The following is a 22,037-nucleotide window of genomic DNA, read 5'->3' as shown; positions in this document are numbered from 1 at the left end:
ATAACCTGTGAATATCTCCATTCTTGTCATTTTTATTCCTTTTTTACCTAGCTTCCCAAAGATACTAATCTTAAATTCCTTAATATTAAAAGAAGGAGTATGGTGAAAGGAGGAAAATGAGGGAGAGAGGGAGGGAAAAATAGGTATTTTAAACACATTTGGTTCCTTCTTTTTATGATCTTAGACTTGAGGTTTCAAGATAGTGACATTGGATGCATGTTACCAGGAATATGTGTGTTTTCTAAGTGAACATATATTGTTCTTACCTAAACACCAAGGCCCAGCTCAAATGTCACTTCCTTCATGGTTATCTCTTGTTACCCCAGCCTTTTTAAAAAAATTCTTCCAATCTGAATTCCATATGGAATTGGTATCTCTAACTTGAGCCCTTCATTGCAGACTGTCTTGAGTTAGTGCCACTTTTTCATGTCTCTTCAGTAGACTCTTTTCTCAATGTGGACAGATGACCTGCCTTACAGACTGATATATTCCACAGCATGTAGCACTAAGCTAAGCCCTTAGTCCAAATCAGATGGGTGACTGATGCCAAAGAACACAGATGACCTTGACCACAGTACTCTATACACATAATCTCATCTAATCCTGGCCACACCATTTGGCAGATATTCTTTTGGAGGTAAAGAAATTGAGGGTTAGAGAGATTGAATAACTGCCAAGGCCACCCAGCTTATAGCAGGAAAAACTAGGACTGTAACAGGATTCACCTGTGCTCTTTCTCCTGCACTGTCTAACTTGGAGAATGTGCTCCTGATGGAGGAATACTCAAGGCCAGTGTATTAGTCAGCCAAAGGGGTGCTGATGCAAAATACCGGAAATCAGTCAGTTTTTATAAAGGGTATTTATTTGGGGTAAATCAGTCAGTTTTTATAAAGGGTATTTATTTATTTTTGGAATTCATCAATAATATCAAACTGCTTCAGCCAGGCTCTGTGGCTACTTATGATGGACATGGAATCCTGACCCTGAAAACAGATTCCCATCCTCAACCCCATACCATGTATTACTGCTTCAGACTGGCTTCCAAGTGCTAGCAACAGATGGCTGTCCACCACCATTAGGAGGTCATGAGTTGGAGAGTCTGGGAACCCAGAAGTGTGCCAATATTCACTGGTTAGGAATAGGACAAGAGCTGTTGTGGTCTACTGGGGTCTTGGGACTCAGAGAAGTTGGAGGAAGAAGCAAGGAGAGAAGCTTCCTGCCAGTAGCAGATCTGATGTCCCTTTCCTTGAGTTCACCAGATGTGGCAGATTAGCATCTTGGGGACCCTCCTTATTTTAGGAAAAACTCTTTATTTCTAGATATTTATATTTAAAAGTTCTTTCTTGATCAAAAAGTACACCATGGTATTTGTTTTCAGTTAATTTTTTTCCCAACATAGAATTTTAAGGAGGAAAATAAAAGTCATTTATGTAGAAAAGACTAGATACAGCAAAAATTACCAGTGGATATATAATCTGTGAGAAAGATTAAAAAAATATATATACCTGTGATCATGCTTTATTTATATCCAGTTTTGAATCTTTGCTTTCTTCATTTAGTACATCATAAACCATCCTTTCATGTCCTTAAATATTCTTCATGAGCAGAAATATCATTGACAACATAATAATTGCTTTATGGTCATATTATACTTTAACAATTTTTCTAACACTAGATATTTAAACTGTTTCTAGTTTACTGCATGCCCAGTAGCTGTGGTGGTGATTTTGTTTTCATGGTAGTCCGTGGGAGGTCACCAACTTGTTGATCATCACAGGACCATCTTGAATAATCATCATTCAGTAGTGTGCTTAGTTTTCATGTGTTTATCAACTAATGATACCATATGAGCTTTTGGAAACTCCACTGGGAGGTTACTATGGCTAAACAATGGTCCATGAGGATTTAACATAGTCTTTGGGCACATTTATGCTTTCAAGGAAACAACTGGCCTACTAAGTTTCCTGAATTAATGTAGTTCCCCAGGCAAGACTTTGAAGGAAACAAAATCTCTTATTTAATGATGTGGCAGCAGCTTACTTAATGCTATTTCCTTATCACCCAATAAAGGTGTGTTTGCTAACAATATTCTATTGCTTTTATGTGTTTTCCTGTGGATTATTCATGTGGGATAATAATGTTAATACCTCCAAGAGAGTTTACAACCAAGCCTGAAGTGGAGACAATCATTATTTAAAACATCATGATTTTATATATATTTACTCAAACTTACTTCTCTTGAAAAGTTTCTTATCATTCTTTTAAATTCATTCAGTGCATATTACCTATTTCTTCTTTCTCAGTGTATTTGGAGATCTTGTTTCCTGTAGTAGTTTTCTGAAGTGGCCTGGGGAGGAAGAAGGGTTAGCAGGTACTAATTTAATTCTGGTGTGATGGGCTACTCTTGCCATTTCTTTAAAAGCACCCAATCCCCAGGCTTAAAGTGATATAGGGACACATCAGTGGGAAATGAAAGTGGACCTGTGGCTATTGGTACATTGCCTCCAGGGTGGCCCCTAGGGATTGAACACCTCTATTGTTTTTTTCTCCTCTTCCCCTCTCCCCAAATGGCTCCCTTGTCTGTTTGCTCATTGTTTTTGCTTGTTGTTTTTTCTCACTCTTTGCTTTCATTGTTTGCTCATTGTCTGTTTGTTTTTCTTTAAGAGGCACCAGAATTGAACCTGGTACCTCCCATGTGAGAGGCAGTGCTCAAATGCTTGAGCCACATCTGCTCCCTGCTTGTTTGTTTTTGCTCATTGTCTCGTCATTATTTTTGCTCATTGTCTGGTCATTTTTGCTTGATGTCTGCTTATTGTTTGTTTGTCTTCTTTAGGGAGCACCAAGAACTGAACCTGCTACTTCCCATGTAGGAGATGGGTGCTCAACTCCTTGAGCCATATCTGTTCCCTTCTATTGATTTTTAATCTTGAACCTATTCAGAATGGGCATACATTCTTGCTTAAGGAATGGTTTCCCATACACCATTTTGAAGGGACTCAAAAGGAACCTACTTCTGGGGGCCATTCTTACCCACCTCAGTGCCACCAGCAGTATTTTTCCCATGAGAGGTTTGCTTTCTGACATAGTTTAACTATAGCCTTCTTCAGAGTATGATTCATCATCTCTATTTTTCTTATAGACTGTGGTCTCCAATACTCATATAGAATTCCTAGGGCTCCTGATAGGTTTTGTGACACTTTAGATATAAAGGCCCCACCATTGTCACTTTGTATTGAAAATGGAAGTCTAAATCTGGGGATTATCTCCTTCAGGAGTGCTTTAGCTACTTCTGAGACTTTCTCTGTTTTGCGTGGAAAAGCTTCTACCCATCCTGTAAATGTGTCTATAAGACTAGAAGGTATTTATAGTTTCCACAAGCCTTGGGCATAGCAATAAAGTCTCTTTGTTACTCTTCACAGGGATTTATACCTCTTGCTTGAACCATTTTTATAGATGGAGGTGGTCCTATTTTTGTGTTGTTTTAGGCACAGGTTAAACTATTTTTATTCACCTTTTGAATGGTTCTCTGCCTTTTTTGGTCCTATGCTATAGCTTCTCAGTCATTGAGAGGTATCATTCCTCCCATAATGTATGCTCTGCTGTAAATATGTAAAGACTCTTTCCATTAAATGCTCTGGAATTAGAATTATTTCATGTTTGTCACAAATCCATCCTTCTCTGGTTGTGTTACAGGGGAATTCAGATTGATAATTGTTTTCTGTTTCTTCTATAGCAAACCCCATTCTGCTGCTCATGGAAGATTATAAGTAGAGTACTAAGGAAAAACATCTTTTTAACTTATGTCTGGTATAAAGGCCAATGTTGATAATGACTTTGGTGTTTTTGACCTGGTTGCTGCCTTAAGCCTCCAAGTTTGCTATTTTACTTCCCTTGATTAGGTTTGTATTTCCTTTCTGGTGTCCAAAACAATGCATTGCAGCTACTTCTTTAGGCAGCATTAACACATCTAACAGTGCTAAAAGTATGTTTACATGGTTAATTTTTCCTTTTTTAATTGCCCTCTTTCTTTCCAAAATAGTTTCATTCTGTGAGCATGAACTATTTTGAATACATATATGGGATCAATATATACATGTATCTTCTGTTCCCTTCCTAAATGTAAAGCCCTGGTGGGTGTAAGAAGTCCTGCCTATTGTGTAGACATACCTGGCAGAAGGGCCTCACTTTTCAGTGCTTCTTGAAGGATCACTATAGTGTATCCAGCTTTCCAGAGTCATTATTATATAAAACTGCTTCCTTCAGTGTACATCTCCAGGTCTGGACTTTCTAAGAGCTGAAATTTGATCAACCCTTGAGCTCTGGATGGCTGGAATAGACTTCATGAGTTATCGGAGTACAGTTATGGGGACATGGATGTGGCTCAAGTGATAAGGCCTCTGCCTATCGTATGGGAGGACCTGGGTTGAATCCCTAGGGCCTCCTGGTGAAATAGAAGAAGAGAATGCATGACTGAGTGGCAAGCCAGTGCCCGAGTGTTGAGGCGAGTGCCCATGCGGTGAGCCAAGTGCCCATATGGTGAGTTGAGTGCACATGTGGTGAGCTGAGTACCCATGTAGTAAGCCAAGTGCCCATGTGAGTGCTCACGTGGTGAGCCAGTGCCCACTCAAGTGAGTCATGCAGCAAGATGATGACGCAACCAAAGAGAGATGAAGGGGAGAGTCAAGGTGAAGTGAAGCAGTGACAAGGAACTGAGGTGGTGCAATTGACAGGGAACCTCCCTCCATATCAGAGGTTCCCAGGATCGAATCCCTCCAAATCCTAGAGGAGAAAGATGAGAAGAGAAGACAAAAAGAGAAATAGATACAGAAGATCACACAGCAAATGGACACAGACAGCAAAAACAGCAGGGCAGGGGAGGGGGAGGGGAAAAAACAAACAAAAAAACTAAAAAAAAAAAAGAATGCAATTATGTGTAGTTTCACCCTCTCCATTTGGGAGTAAGGTAGCTGGATTCAGGCTGGAAGAGACATTTAGAGTAATGTTAGAATTATCTAATAGAATAGCCTGGTAATTTCCTAATCAGGCAGCTTTAACCAGTATCCACCCTTTTGTTCTAGTAGTGATAAGATGCAATGTGGAGTGTGGATGGTGGTGGGTTGTCCTGAAGCAAATTTCTCAGCTTCTTTAAGAATGTTTTAGATGGCCACAACTGCTCTAGGCAACCTGGCCAACCTTGGGTGTTATTGCCCAGCTGTTTGGAGAAGTAAGCTACTGAACACCTGGTGTTCCTTAATTTCTAGGTAAGAATTCCTTGTCTTTCATGAACAAAAAGATTGAAGAGCGTTCTTGGGTCTAGGAGTTTGAGGAACAGAGCTGTCATGAGTTTTTCTACTATAATCTGAAAGTCATTTTTACATTCAGTAGTGCAATCTAGAGGCTCTTGGTCTGGTCCTTTCAGGGCCTCATATAATGGCTTTGCTATGAGGCTGAAATTTGGGATCCAAATATGACAAAACCCTGTCATTCCTAGGAATCTTCTAAGCTACTTTCTGGTGCTCTGGCCAGAGCCTCCCTTCAGTCAGGCAATAAAATTTATTTGCCCTTTTGATAATTCAAAATCTACATATTTTACTGATGGTTGCAAAATTTGAGCTTTCTTTTTAGAGACTTTATATCCTTGGCCTGCCAGAAAAGTTTATTGTATTTTTATCTGAAGATTCTTTTGTTAAAATGCCAATTAAGTAGTAATAGAAGAAAATGTGGCATTGGTGTGGAGAAAGTGGTCATGGTGGCTGCTGGGGCTAGGGAATGGGAGGAAGAGATGAGATGTGGAGGCGTTTTCGGGACTTGGAGTTGTCCTGGGTGATGCTGTAGGGACAGTTACCGGACATTGTATGTCTTCCCATGGCCCACTGGGTGGAACGTGATAGTGTGGACTATGATGTGGACCATTGACCATGAGGTGCAGCGGTGCTCTGAGATGTATTCACCAAATGCAATGAATGTCTCATGATGATTGAGGTGATTGTTGTTATGGGGGGAGGAGTGGGGTGAGGGGGATGGGGGTATATGGGGACCTCATATTTTTTGAATGTAATGTTAAAAAAATAAATGAAGACAAAAAATGCCAATTAAGATGCCATTGACATATGGCAATATACCCATTTCAGGTGGAGCTCTCTTAAATCCCTAACCAAGTCTTCTCCAAAGAGTATGGGAGCATTTTTAAATCCTTGTGAGAGAATAGTCCAACAATATTGTTGCTTAATATCTGTATTAAGATCTTCCCATTCAAAAGCAAAGAGGTCCTGAGATATCAGACTTAGAGGTATGCAATAAAAGGCATCTTTTAAATTTAGGACTGTGAATCAACAAAAATTTCCTCATAGGGTGGTGAGAAAGATGCAGGGATTTGGGACTGAAGGACGAATATCTTCTATAATCTGGTTAATAGCTCAGAGATCTTGCACAAATCTGTATTCATTTAGTGTGCCTGACTTTCACACTGGCAATATGGAGACTGACAAGTCTGCATTAATTAGTATTTCAGGAATGTTCTGATTAATGGCTCCATTTCTCCTAGACTCTAATTTTAGTGGGTATTGCTTAATATAAGTCATAACTGGTTGCTGAAGCTTTACCTGGACTGATTTTGCCATTTTTGCTTGTCCCTTCTTTTCATCTGCCTAGGCTTCAGGTTTTACAGCTTTCAGGATCTTGTCTGAGATGAGGGTGCATTTTTCAGTTCATCCTGCGAGTAGTAGTGCAACTTGTAGGCCATACTTGTCCTAGGGGTTCTTGTATGGACAGACATTCTGGGGAGAAAGCTATTTGGGCATTCAATTTGGTTATCAAATCTCTTCCTAGTAGAGGTACTGGACATTCAGTGATGTACAGGAAACTGAGTTTTAAATTTCTTGTTCCAATTATAAAACCCAAAAGCTTTAAGAAAGACTTGTGGGTACTTTTACTAGATACTCCAGTTATAACAACTGATTGGTTTGAGATTACTTTGGCTTCTTATTTAATACTAAGTATGTTGCTTCTGAGTCAACCAAAAAGTCAATTAATTGTTTTCCTACCTGCACAGCTACCCAAAGTGGGATATTGGTAGGAGAGGTGTTTCTCCTGGACCCCTTCATTCCAGGTACCTGTCTGTGGCATCTCATTGGGGCATTTGGAGTTGGGGCTGCCCAACCTATCTCAAAGGCCACCCCCAAGATGGATGAGACAGTCCTTTTTCTACTGCCCTTCTTCCTTGCAATATGCTCAGTAGTTAGATCCCAAAGTCTTAGGAGCTCCTTTAACTCCTTCTCTTTTTGATGCTTTGTTCCAGATTCCCTCAGTGTACTATGGCTCCAGTGAAAGCTTCTTGTCTTTTCGGGTTATCAGTCTTCCTTAACTTGGTCTCTGTTGTTGTCGACCTTAAAGGCAATCTCAACCAACCTTGAGGTGGGTAGTCCAAGTCCCCCATATAATATTTACAATTTCTTCTGTATGTCCAGGGTGCTTTGGCTTATGAATGTCATATTTATTATTCTTGAATTATCCTGATTTTCAGGGTCTATGCGAGTATATTTCTGGTAGGCATTGAATACCATCTCAAGAAAAGTCAAGGAGATTTCTTTTGCTTTTGTTATAACCTCTTGAACTGTTTGTAAATTTCTGTGTTTTGGGACTCCACTTCATAGCCCCATGGTAATACATTCCTTACGGTGTTCTAAATCTGATCTCCCACTTCACTGGGATTCCATTTGGGTAGGTTGGATCCAATATATACTAGGTTATTAGGGTGGTCTCCCTGTTTTTTATTAGCTTCCTGCTTTACTTTTTCTATCACCATTCTCCTTTCTTCCCCAGTTAGTAAAGTGTTTAGCAGAGCCCATATATCAGCCCAGTTGGGATTATGAGTTACAAATACTGAGGCAAATAGATTCTCCATTTTCTTGGGATCTTCTCTATAGGTGGGATTATTGCAATTAAACAGACCCAGTGTTGAGGATGGGATGTAGACATATATGAATCTCTGTGGGCTTCCCTGATCATCCAGTCTAGTTGGCGCTTTATGAAGGGGAATTACTCTTGCCTACGTTTTTGACATTGGGACAGGATAGCCTTCCTGACTAAACTGAACACCCTGGCAGGTGTGGAAGGAAGAGATCATTCCTTCTTGTTCTTTTATGTCTGGCACTGGGGGTACAATGGGGCAGGAATGTTAGGTATTTCATCACTTCCCTGTGCTGCAGTACCTTGAACTTATGGTAGTGGAGCAACAGAGGACTCAATAAGGGATCTAAGGGGTCCTCAGGATTTGAATCAGGAAGGATTTTCTCTTTCTCCTGTAAGGGCAAAAGTTTATGTTTTCTTTGAAGATTCTTATGTTATGAGAAGGAGATAAAAGATTGGAGATACATGATTTCATCTCATTTTTCCTCTTTTACAGAATAGTTCTAATTGCAATATTGTGGTATTGTTTACAGATCCATTTTCTGGACATCTTTCTTCTGATTCTAATTCATATGGAGAGTAGGCTGTATTACAAAAGAAAATCATTTTATGGTTTTCAATAAGCTTGTACCTAAACATTGCCCAATTGAATGAAATACACAATAACAGGCTGCATTCAGGAATACTATTTACATTTCCCATTTTCACAATTATCAAATATTTTCAATTTACAATAAAATTTAACTTGAACAATCAACTGGGCTGGCAAAATATTTACAAACTGGCAAAATATATATAGACTGCAAGAAATAAGATATATGTATATTACAATTTTTAAAAAAAGACAGAATCAGAATGGTACCCAGAAAACAGAAAGATATAGTGGGCAGAGCAAGGGAGACCATTCTTGAAGTAGGACCTAGGGCCTTGAACTCTGCCCAAAACCTTGAACTCCATACTATCTTCCTGATCTACTTTTGTCTTAATGACCTACTCACCCAGTCAGATGTCTAGACCTAATGTGTGGCTATTTCTCTTCTCAAAACTTCAGACATTCTGATGAGCCTGGGGTACTAGCATGGCAGGAAAAACCTGGGTGCTTAGCCTCTAGAAAAATGAGTCATGATGGCCATGCAAGCTTGGTTAGCATACTCACCCATATAGCTGGGACTCATGTGCTTCAGGCAGTCAGACTCACAGACCTTCTCATCCCATCTGGGTCATCAAATTGTTGCTGAACAAGTGAGCTCACTACCTGATGCACACAAAGCCAATTCTGTGATACCAGGGTTCCAAATAGAGAAAGAGTTTTATTATAAGGTGGCCAAGTAAGGAGACAGGAGGAAATGCTCAAATCTGTCTCCTTGAAATGAAAATGCTTGGAGTTTTTATAAGATTTAGACAAAGGGAGGTAGGGATAATGACAAAATCCGTAAGTTGGCCTACTATGATTGGTTACATACACATTCAAATTAAGGATTCAAGTTGGCCTAATAAGCTTTTGAACTAACTGGGCTAGACATTATCTGGCTAAAGGAAGGTTACAGGAAGCATTTGGTTACAGTGCAGTTGTAAATCATTTGGCTACTACAGACAGCTATAATAACAATGGAAGGAAATAACAAGTAAGGGAAGTATGCCACATCATGGTTATCAGCTAATACAAATAATAACTCTAAAAACAATGGAAGAAAATAACAAGTAAGGGAAATAGGTTGGACAATGGTTCTAGTGTCAGCAACAACAGCATATCTTACATGGTTTATTTATTTATTTTTTTAAAGATTTATTTATTTATTTATTTATTTATTTATTTATTTTTATTTCTCTCCCCTTCTCCCCGCTGCCCCGGTTGTCTGTTCTCTGTGTCTATTTTCTGCGTCTTCTTCTTTGTCTACTTTTGTTGTTGTCAGCGGCACGGGAATCTGTGTTTCTTTTTGTTGTGTCATCTTGTGTCAGGTCTCTGTGTGGGTGGTGCCATTCTTAGGCTGGCTGCACTTTCTTTCGCACTGGGCGGCTCTCCTTTCAGGGTGCACTACTTGTGCATGGGGCTCCCCTATGCGGGGGACACCCCTGCGTGGCACGGCACTCCTTGCATGCATCAGCACTGCACATGGGCCGGCAGCACACGGGTCAAGGAGGCCTGGGGTTTGAACTGTGGTCCTCCCATGTGGTAGTTATTTTTAACTGCTGTTGGTGATTATATCTCAGGGTGCTCCTCTGGTTTCCTAGACTTAGCTTCTTTGGGGCAGCACCTCATTCTCTGGATATGGACATGTCTCATAATCTCAAATGGAAATTATGGAATATTTAGAGACCTTGGAGTCAATGGTGGTGCTAAGAGGTGACCTGGAAATGCTTTGGCCCCTTCTTACCCTCCAAAGTCACACTGAAGAGTAATAACAATGTCAGTGAGAAAATAACAGCAACAACATAGATGGCTATAATATCTTAGTCTGTTACAAACCATCTTCAGGAAGTTTTGGTATTCATATTGGTCTGTATTATATGGTGTGAATAAAATGAGTGTGCTTGTTGTGCAAACACAGCCTAAGGCAATTGTTTGCCTACCAGTATGCTCCCACTAAAGTCCCTCTGTGTACAAGTTCAGAAGCCACTTAAAACTCTGGCTTTAATTGATTTTTGGATTATGGATCCCTTTGAGACTTTGATAAAAAGCTATGGATCCTCTGCAATGCAAGAAAAAAATGCACAGGCATCCAAAGTTTTGCATACAATTTCGTGGGGTTTACATAGTCACATAACCCAAGATCCAGAGAAGAGAGTGGGATATTTAAGTCCACTGGGTAAATGTGTAACAGAGCTGGGACTAGAATTTAAGTTACTAACTCTTGTTTCTTCCAAATTTTAATGACTTGCCTGTAGCCAGGAGTGATATATAAAATATTGACCAATGACTACTGCTTAGGAATGTAGCTAATGTGAATCAGTTGATTCTCTCTGTCACCTGGATGTGACAGAGGCCTGAGGGGCTAGCTAAAGTCTTAAAACAGAGTAGAGAATTTCTAAGTTAACTAGCAGGCTAGTGTGGCAGTTTGAGATAATTTTCTGAATCCCAAAAAGATAAAGATTATGTTTATAAATGAATCCATTCTTCTGTGTATATACCTTTGATTATATTGGATTCAGCTGAGGGGACCTTGAATTAAATTACCTGCTAAGGTTAGGGCTTTGAAAAACCATGTCAATAATACATGACTCAGGTTGAGTCCCTGCCCTCTTGGTGGGCCAATAAAATGGTCACTCGCTCAAGAAGACACATAGAGGACAGAATTTGGTCATTTTGATCCTGCCATGTGACAGAAAGAAGGCACAAACAGCTAAAACCCTGGGCAGAGATGGACCATTTGTCTGATAGCTTACAGCTGACCTTGGAACGAGAGCTGAGACTGATATAGAAAGCCCAGAAAGAAATGAGCCCTATTCCAGGAAGGAGAGGAAGCCCTGAGAGACAAGCTCTATGCTGGCCTGTAGCTGAGAGAGAGGAAGCTCAGAGGGGAAGGCTGAACCCTCACAGAGATCAGTGCCCATTTTGCTTTGCTGCAAAAGCAACCTTGAGGTGGACTCTTTAGGGCCTTGTAACTAAGCTTTTACCCCAAATAAATTCCCTTTGTAAAAGCTAACAGATTTCTGGTACTCGCCCCTTTGGCAGACTAATATAGCTAGTATGGCAGGCAGCTCCCACAGATGTGCCCATATGGACAACTTTGTTCTCTGCCTACAGGAGGAGCAATATCCAAGATCCCGGTGCTGATATCCTGACCACTACCTAACTGTGAGTTTAGGGATATTTATTTGAGGTGGAGCAATTGATTCTGGTTTCCTAGGCAAGTGCTTTAAATTAGGCAATTGAGTTTTGGGTTCCAGAAGGTTTTATCAGTATCACAACTCTTAAGAATTAGCAATGAGACAATGCTGGCAGGGTCTGTTGTGTGGTTTGCAATATCATCTTCTTTGCCAGATTCTTCCCCCTCGAGTAAGTTTTCTCATTTTTTTAGGATCAGCAAATAATGTCCTTGTGATGGACCTCAGAACTAATCTAATGATGATTTTAGGATCCTATCCTCCTCCTGTGTCTCCATTTTACAGCTATGGAGACAAAGGATCAGAAGGAAAAGTGATTAACTCAAGGTATGGGGCAATTTAGTGCTCAGACTCAGTTCTCCTTGTTCAAACCCTCTGTTTTTCATAATGTTATTTGTTTGTTGAATCTTTAAAACAAATATCATCATTGTGAAGTTTTTCTCTCTAGCAATTCCCGAAATATATTCTCTTCTATTGTTCTATTTGTTTTATGACATGACATATTAAAAATCTCAAGTTAGAACTGAATGGTACTCTTCCAGGGAAATCAAAAGTGTTTCCTGAAAACAACCTTTCTAAAGTGAATTTTCCTAAATTAGTTATGGGCAAGATTGCTTGCGGTTGGATGTGAGCAAAGCCCCTATGCCATGGGGTCTTATCTCAACGATGCTGAAGAGGATCATTCTATTGCCAGAGCCATAATTTATCACATGGTACTTGCAAATCTGTGGAATTCCAAAGCATTTTTATTGAAGTGTTTTATTGCCCTAACCTTTCCAAAATGGCAAAGGAGACATTTCCTGCACCTTAGTGTTTCTCAACAAAAATATTAACTTGTTGTGTTTTATTCTCTTACCCTGCAAAGAAATCTGCTATTGAAACTTGGGAAATGGAGATAAATGAACCCATCCCCCAACCCAGTTACTAGAATTCCCTTAATTGTTAAATTATCCCATGCTATTTGTCTTTGTGACATTTTTGTGTTTAAGTCAAACTCTGGAATAGGTAAAGTTCTCCAGATTGTGTCAACAGGATTATCACAAATCCTCTTTCTAATAGCTCTGCATGCATTGGCATAAATCAAAGTACTAGTTTCAGTTGCCAGAAATTCCATATTCATGAATATCTAAATATGAAAACTCAAATTTTATATGCATATGGATTAATACATGATGTAAGTTTTCCTATAGTTTATGTTCCTCTAAGTAGAGGTATAAAGTAGATATATAAAGAAACTAAATTTTCTTTGCACTTTCATTCTATGTTTTAAACATTTTTCACTCTTGATTTTCTGATTGTAAAATTGGTATATGCTCACTGAGAAAATTGGAAAATACAAAAAAATAGTAAGAAAAACATCTTCCACAACTCACTACCCAATTGTATTTTTATGTGCCTTTTTCCCTTCAAGACAATTTTCCCTAGAAGTTGTCAGTATACTATATATACAATTTTATCTTTAAAAATTTAACATGACAATATTTGCAGTTTACAATCTTTTTTAAAATGGGATTTACACAACATATTTAAGGGCTACATAATGTTCCGTCATATGAGTCTACCATAGTCCTCTAGGGGTTAGATTTTCCTATTATTATTATTATTATTTTCGGTTGCAGACATTAATATCTTGAAGATTTTTGTGCATTGTGTTTGATAAATCTCAAATACCTTCTCGGAAGTAGTATGACTAGGGCAAGGTTGGTTTGTTCTTAAGGTTCTTGGTACAAATGAAGGGTTTTTTCCTAAAATAAACCAATGGACACTCTTACCTGCATTCCATGAGAATGTTTATCACATCCCCGCTTTACTAACACAGAATTGCATATATTGTCAAATCAGACAATAATAAACCACTCATAGTTATCTAAATTTAAAGATCTTTGATTACTAATAAGATCAGAATTTTTCCCTGTACATATATTTTTAAATTAGAGAATTTGTGGGTTTACAGAAAAATCAAGCATAGAATATAGATTTCCCATATACCACCTTATTATTAGCATCTTGCTTTGATGTGGTACATTTGGTGTTATACAACGATGAAAGCACATTTTTATAATTGTACTTTTAACTATAATCCATGGTTTAACTTAGGGCTCGCTGTGTTGTGCAGTTCCTTGGATTTAAAATTTTTTTATTTTAGTACCATATATAAAACTTAACATTTCCCCTTTTAGCCACATTCAAAGATAAAACTCAGTGCTGTTAATTACTTTCAAAATGTTGTACTACTACCGCCACTATCCATTACTAAATCTTTGCCATCATCCCAAATAGGAACACTATATTTTAAGCCTGTTCCCTATGCTGTCCTCATCCCTGGTAACCTATATTCTAGATTTTGACTTTATAAGTTTGCTTATTCTAATTATTTAATGTCAGTGAAATCATACAATATTTATTCTTTTACATCTGGCTTAGATCACTCAACATGACATTGTCAAGGTTCATCCTTGATGTCCCATGTATCAGAACTTCATTCCTTTTTATGGCTGATTAATATCGTAATGTATTTCTATGCCACATTTTGTTTATCTACTCATTGATTGATGGGCACTTGGCTTGCTTGCATCTTTTAGCAATAATGCAAATATATGTTCAAGTCCCTGCTTTCCATTTTTTGGGTATATTCCTAGAAGAAGGATTGCTGGGTCATATTGGAATACTGTATTTAACTTTCTGAGGAACTGCCAAACTGTCTTCCACCATGACTGAACCATTTTACATCCCCACCAGCAATAAATGAGTGTAACTCTTTCTCCACATCCTCACCAATACTTGTAGTTCTCCATTTTTCAATAGTAGCCATTCTGGTGGGTGTGAAATGGTATCTAATTGTGGTTTTGATTTGCATTTCCCTAATGGCTAATGATGCTGAGCAAATGTTCATGTGCTTTTGGCCACTGGTATATCTTCTTTGGAGAAAAGTCTATTTAAGTCTTTTGCCAATTTTATAGTTATGCTGTTTGTCTTTTTGTTGTTGAGTTGAAGGATTTTTTTTTTTTTCTGGATACTGAAAACTTAATGGAAATGTCATTTCCAAATATTTTCTTTCATTCTGTAGGTTGCTTTATTTTCACAATAAAGTATATTGAGGCACAAAAGTTTTTAATTTTGATGAGGTCTTATTTATCTATTTTTTTCTTTTGTTGCTTGTGCTTTGGGTATAAAGTCTAAGAAACCATTGCCTAACAAAAGGTCCTGAACATGCTTCCCTATGCTTTCTTCTACGAGTTGTAGAGTTCTGTTTCTTATATTTAGGCCTTTGATCCATTTTGAATTGATTTTTGCTTGATGTGATGGTCTACCTTCATTCTTTTGCAAATGAAAATCCAGTTTTCCCAGTACAATTTGTTGAAGAGACTAATCTTTCTCAATTGATTGTCAAAAATAAGTTGACCATAAATGTGAAAGATGATTTCTGAACTCTCAGTTTTAGTGTATTTGTCCCTATGGCTGTCCTTGTGTCAGTACCACGCTGTTTAATTACAATGGCTCTGTAAAAAGTTTTAAGACTGGATAGTTGGACTTCTCCAACTTTGTTTTTCTTTTTCAAGGAGGCTTTGGCTATTTGGGGTCCCTTAACCTTCCGTTATGTCCTTGGTTAGATTTATTCCTAGATACTTGGTTTTTTCTTGCTATTATCAATGGAATTTTTAAAAAATTTCTTTTTCTTATTGTTCATAGCTAGTGTACAAAAACACAACTGATTTTTGGGTATTGATCTTATAACCTGCCACTTTATTAAATTAACTTCTTAGCTCCTGGAGCTTTGTTGTCAATTTTCCAGGACTTTCTGTATGTCCTGTCTTCTACAAATAGCCAGAGTTTTAATTTTTCCTTCCCAAGTTGGATGTTTTTATTTGTTTTCCTTGCTTAATTGCTCTGGCAGAACTTTTAATACAATGTTGAATATCAGTGCTGATAGTGGGCTTCCTTGTATTGTTCCTGATCTTAGAGGGAAGGTTTTCAGTCTTTCATCATTAAGTGTACTGATAGTCATGGGTTTTTCATATATTCCCTTTATCATGTTGAGGAACTTTCCTTCTATTCCTACATTGTATGTGTTTTTATCAAAAAGGGGTACTGGATTTGGTCAAATGCCTTTTCTGGGTCAATTGATATGATCATATCATTTTTACCTTCATTCTGGTAATGTGGTATATTAGTTGATTTTCTTACGTTTGAATCACTCTTGCATATCTGGGATAAATTCACCTCGATCATAGTGTATGATTCATTCTATGTACTATTGGATTCCAATGGCTCATGCATTACTGAGGATTTTTTAATCTATATTCATGAGAGATATTGGTCTTAACTTTCTTTTCTTATGGCATCTTTATCTGGCTTTGTTGTGAGGGTGATGTTAGCCTTATGGAATGAATAAGGGAGTGTTCCTTCTTCTTAATTTTCTGGAAGAATTTGATCATGATTGGTATTAATTATGCTTGGAATGTCTGGTAAAATTCCCCTGTGAAGTCATATGGTACTGGGGTTTTCTTTGTTGGGAGGGTTTTGAAGACTGATTCAATCTTTTTACTAGTTACTGATTTGTTGAGATCTTCTATTTCTTTTTGAATCAGTATAGGTAATTAGTGTGTTTCTAGAAATTTGTCCATTTCAACTAGGTTTTCTAATTTGTTTGGCATACAGTTGTTCATAGTGTCCACTAATAGACATTTTTATTTCTGTGGGGTCAGTAGTAATACCACCCTCTTCATTCTGATTTTAGTTATTTGTGTCCTGTAATAGTTAGGCTAGTGTGTCAACTTAGCCAGGTAATGGTACCCAATTGTTTGGTGAAGCAAGCACTGGGAAAATTGTAATACAAGTACATTCCATGGAATTTAATCATCAGTAAATTGATTGCATAGATGGCTGAACATTTACAATCAACCAAGGGGATTGCCATCAGTAATGATTGCCATCTTATACAATCAACTGAAGGCAGGGAGAGAATTTCCAGCTCCACATTGGACAGTCAGTGTCTCCTGGGAATACATCAGGGACTTTCATAGAAGCCCCTGGTTTGCATCCTGGCCTGTGGAATTTGAACTTGTGCATCCCCACAGTTGTGTGAGAGAATTTTATAAAATCTCATACTATTTACAGATATCTCCTTTCAGTTCTGCTTCCCTAGAGAGTCCTGACTAATACAGCTTGGTATTGGGAGTGGTTCTTGAGAAACAGAATCTTAAAAATGGGATTTCTGAAGTTGTTCTGGCATTTTTGTAATTGGTTCTGTTCTATGATTGGATTCAAGGGCACTAATGATTCCCTTTTCAATAATCAAGTGGCCACAGACAGTCCCTGGTATGAATTGGCAAAGGAGATACAGAAAATATCACCACTGGATTCAATTACTTCTGTGGTGATAAGAGGCAAGCATCTGGGTGAGTGTTTACAACCCCTTAACAGAGTTTTATGGAGTCAAAAGGTACTATGATGTTGGCTGGTTGTTCCTAAATACTCTGGATGCAGTTACAAAAGAAAGGGATGAGCTAAAGCCTCCAAATTTGCAACTTAAACACCACATGAATTATGTGAATATTTCTGGGTGCTCTGAAAGAAAATCTTGTTTTGTGCAGCCACAGACTTGAGATGTCTGAAAACCAGACTCAGAGTCTCATTGTATGAGTAGCAGAGTTACAACAGAAGCTAAAATCTCAAGCTTGCAGGGTGCTGCTGTTAAAGTGAGGGCATTGATTGGAAAGGAGTGGAACCCTGAGGATTGGGATGGAGATATATGGGTTGATGATGATATTGGTGGGGACAGTAAAACCCTAAATTCTGCTAAGACTTTGCAAGATAAACCTGTAATGGTCTGCCTTGTGGAGACCACAAAATTTGAATTTTGTATCAGCCAGCCTCTAGCCTCCCCCAGGGAGTCCAGACATCCTCCCAGCTCTGAGGAGTGTACCAGCCAAATTTCAGCCTGCACAGCCCAACTTTCACTCTGCTCTGAGGAATTTGCCACCTGACCTCTGTCTGGAGAGATTAACTCCATCTCACCAGAAAAAAATGCAAAATCATGCCCTGAAGTCAGTGCTTGCAAACATTTCTAGTCCTCGTTTTTCCACCCCACCACCCTTCTTCTCTTTGAGAACCTTTACTAGAAAAAAATCACAACAAGCCCCCTAAAATGAAGTACAAACTGTGACCCATAAGGAAGTATGGTATACTCTAAAAGAATTGTGTAAGTTTTCTAAGTTATGTAAAGAGAAATCAGGGGAATATGTGTGGGAATAGACATTAAGGATATGGGATAATGGTGGAAGGAATATAAAGTTGGATCAGGCTGAATTTATTGATATGGGAGCACTAAGCAGAGATTCTAGATTCAATATTGTATCTTGAGGGATTAGAAAGGGCTCTAAACAGTTCGTTTGGGTGGCTGACTGAAACCAAAAGATGGTCTAGAAATATCGGAGGTTGAGATGCCTGATTTACCCTGGTGTACTGTGGAAGAGGAAATTCAAAAGCTTAGAGAGATTTGAATGCTAGAGTGGATTTACCATTTAAGACCTTCCCACCCACCTCAGGAATGTCTAGAGGACACACCTTTAACCAAGATGTGAGGAATAAAATTGTAAGATTAACTCCACCTTCCCCAAAGTGCTCCGTGGTTGGTCTTCTCTGTAACCAAGATATTACTGTGGGAACTGCAGTCATAGAACTAGAATCCTTAAACATTATGGGAATGATTGGCTCTTGGGCTGGTAAAAGTTAAGTGTCAGCAGTTAATCACCAAAGACAAAGTGAGCTTGGCTACTGCAATGAAAGGTAGACTCAAAGCAGCAATCAAAGGGGTCTGAGTTGCATAGAGCTATGACATTGGCTAATAGATCAGGGGTTACCTAGAGGTAAAAGAGATGGGCAGTCTACTAAATTCTTACTTGATCTGTATAAGCAGAAGAGTTCTAGGTTGAGTGAACAAAACCTTAATTTGAATTACACAGAGAATCCGAGCCTCTTAATCAATTCCCAGACTTATGACAGTTTACAGGCCCAGAGCCCCTTGAATGAAGATAAGGCCAGGTCCCCTTGGGAAAGGATCCTGTTATACTGCCAAAAATTTGTACTGTTAATCTTCTTCCCAGCCTTCCCCAAAGAGATGTATGGTTTTTTGCCAGAGTAACTGTTCATTGGGGAAAAGGAAATGATCAGACATTTCAGGGATTATTAGACATTAGCTCAGAAGTGACATTAATTCCAGGAGACCCAAAACATCACTGTTGTCCACCAGTCAGAGTAGGATCTTATGGAGCTCAGGTGATTGATGGAGTTTTAGCTCAGGTCCATCTCACAGTGGGTCTAGTGTGGTTGTTATTTGGTTGTTATTTCCTTATTCTGGAAGGCATAATTGGAATAGACATATTCAGTAACTGACAGAATCCCTACATTGGATCCCTGACTTGTGGAGTGAGGACTATTAGGTTGGAAAGACAAAATGGAAGCCACTAGAACTAAAAGCAATAGTGGATTCCTGGAGGGATTGCAGAGATGAGTGCCATCGTTAAGGATTGAAGGATGCAAGGATGGTGTTTCCAATAACATCTCCATTTATCTCTCCTATTTGGCCTGTGTAGCTAGATCTTGGATTATCCTAAACTTAACTAAGTGGTGACTCCAATTGCAGTTGCTGTCCCAGATTTGCTTGAGCAAATCGACACATCTCCTGGTACCTGATAAGCAGCTATTGATCTGGAAAATGCATTTTTCTCAGTTGCCATTAGTAACAATCACCAGAAACAGTTTGCTTTCAGCTGGAAGACCAGCAATATACCTTCAATGTCCTGCCTCAGGGGTATATCACCTCCAGCCCTATGTCATAATATTGTAGATAGAGAACTTGATCATCTCCCTCTCCCACAGGATATCACACTAGTCCATTTTCTCGATGATACCATGTTGATTAGACCTTGTGAACAAGAGGTAGCAATAACTCTATACTTATTGGTAAGGCATTTTCATGAGAAAGGATGGAAGTTAAATCCAAAATGCAGTGGTCTTTCACCTCAGTGAAATTTCCAGATGTCCAGGGATATGGGGCATGTTGAGAAGTTCTTTCTAAAGTGAAGTATAAGCTGTTGCATCTAGCCCCCCCTATGACCAAAAAAAAGAGGCACAATGCTTAGTTGGCCTCTTCAGATTTTGGAGATAATGCCTTTTTAATTTGGGTATGCTACTCTGGCCCATTTGTGGAGTGACTAGAAAAGCTGCTGGTTTTGATTGGGGACCAGAACAAGAGGAGGTTCTGTGACAGGTCCAGGCTGCTGTGCGAACTGCACTACCACTTGGGCCATAGGATCTAGCAGATCCAATGATGCTGGAAGTGTCAGCGGCAAATAGAGATGCTGTCTGGAGCCTTTGGCAAACCCCTATAGGAGAATCACAATGCAGACCCTTACGATTTTGGAGCAAAGCCCTGCTTTCCACTGCAGAAAAATGCTCTCCTTTTGAGAAACAGCTTTTGGCCTGCTATAAGGCCTTAGTTGAGACTGAACACTTAACCATGGGCCACCAAATTACCATGAAATCTTAGTAACCTATCATGAACTGGGTATTGTCTGACCCACCAAACCATAAAGTTGGGTGTGCACAGCAACACTCCATAATAAAGTGGAAGTGGTATATATAAGACAGGCCTAGAGTCGGTCCTGAAGGCACATGTAAGTTACATGCAGAAGTAACTCAAATGACCATGGTCACCACTCCTGCCCCACTACCTTCTCTTTCCCAGCCCACAGCTAAGGCCTCTTGGAGAGTTCCCTACAATCAGTTGACTGAAGAAGAGAAAACTTGGGCCTGATTCACAGAAGGTCCTGCACTATCGATATGCAGATGCCATATGAAAGTGGACAGCTGCAGCACTGCAGCCTTTCTGGGATGTCCCTGAAGGACAGTGGTGAGGGCAAATCCTCCCAGTGGGCAGAATGGCCAGAGGTGCATTTATATACTGATTCATGGGCAATTGTCAATAGTGTGGCTGGATGATCAGGAACTTGGAAGGAACATGATGAGAAAATTGGTGACAAAGAGATCTATGGAAAAACTTTTCTGAGTGGGCAAAAAACATGAAAATATTTGTGTCTCATTGAATACCCACCAGAGGGTGACTTCAGCAAAGGAAGACTTTAATAATTAAGTAAAAATGATGACCTGCTCAGTGGCTAATGGTCAGCCTCTTTTCCCAGCCACTCTTGCTATTGCCCAATGGGTTCATGTACAAAATGGCTGTGAAGGTAGAGATGGAGTTAATGCATGGGCTCAGCAACATGAACTTCCCCTCACCAAGGCTGACTTGGAAACAGCCACTGCTGAGTGTCCAATATGTTAACAACAGAGACCCACATTCAGTCCCTGATATGGCACCTTTCCCTGAGGTGATCATCCTGCTACCTGGTAGTAGGTTGATTATATTGGACCATCATGGAAGGGGCAGTGATTTGTTTTAACTGGAATAGACACATACACTAGATATAGGTTTTCCTTCCCTGCATGCAATGTGTCTTCCAAAACCACCATCCATGGACTTACTGAATGTGTTACCTACCACTATGGCATTCCATACGGTATTGCTTCTGATCAAGGAATCTACTTCACAACAAAAGATGTGTAGGAATGGGCACATAGTCATGGAATTTACTGGTCTTACCATGTTCTCTATCATCTTGAAGTAACTGTATTGATAAAATGGTGTAATTAAAGACTAAATGACAGCACCAACAAGATGACAATACCTTGCTGGGCTGAGGAAATGTTCTCCAGGAGGCTGTCTATGCCCTAATCAGCATCCACTTTATGGTACTGTTTCTCCTATTGCCAGGATTCATGGGTCCAGGAATCAAGAGGTGGAAATACGAGTGGCACCACTCACTAGTACCCTTTGTGATCCATTAGGAAAACTTTTGTTTCCTATCTCTGCAACCTTAAGCTCTGCTGGTCTACAGGTCATAATTCCAAAAGGAGAAGTGCTTCCACCAGGGACCACAACAACATTCCTTTGAGTTGGAAGTTAAGACTGCCACCTGACCACTTTGGGCTTCTCATGCCTCAGAAACAACAGGGAAAGAAGGCAATTGTTGTACTGGATGGGGTGATTGATCCTGACTATCAAGGGGAAATAGGGCTGTACCTACGTAATGGAGGTAAATAAGAGTTTGCCCGGAATACAGGAGATCCTCTAGGGAGTCTCTTTTTTTTTTTTTAATTATTATTTTTTTTAATTGACTTTGTAATAATATTACATTAAGAATATATATGTGAGGTCCCATTCAGCCCCACCCCCCACCCCC

Source organism: Dasypus novemcinctus, chromosome 6 (genome assembly GCF_030445035.2).
Source record: "Dasypus novemcinctus isolate mDasNov1 chromosome 6, mDasNov1.1.hap2, whole genome shotgun sequence".
Classification (NCBI taxonomy): Eukaryota; Metazoa; Chordata; class Mammalia; order Cingulata; family Dasypodidae; genus Dasypus; species Dasypus novemcinctus.
This window is presented reverse-complemented; position numbering follows the sequence as displayed.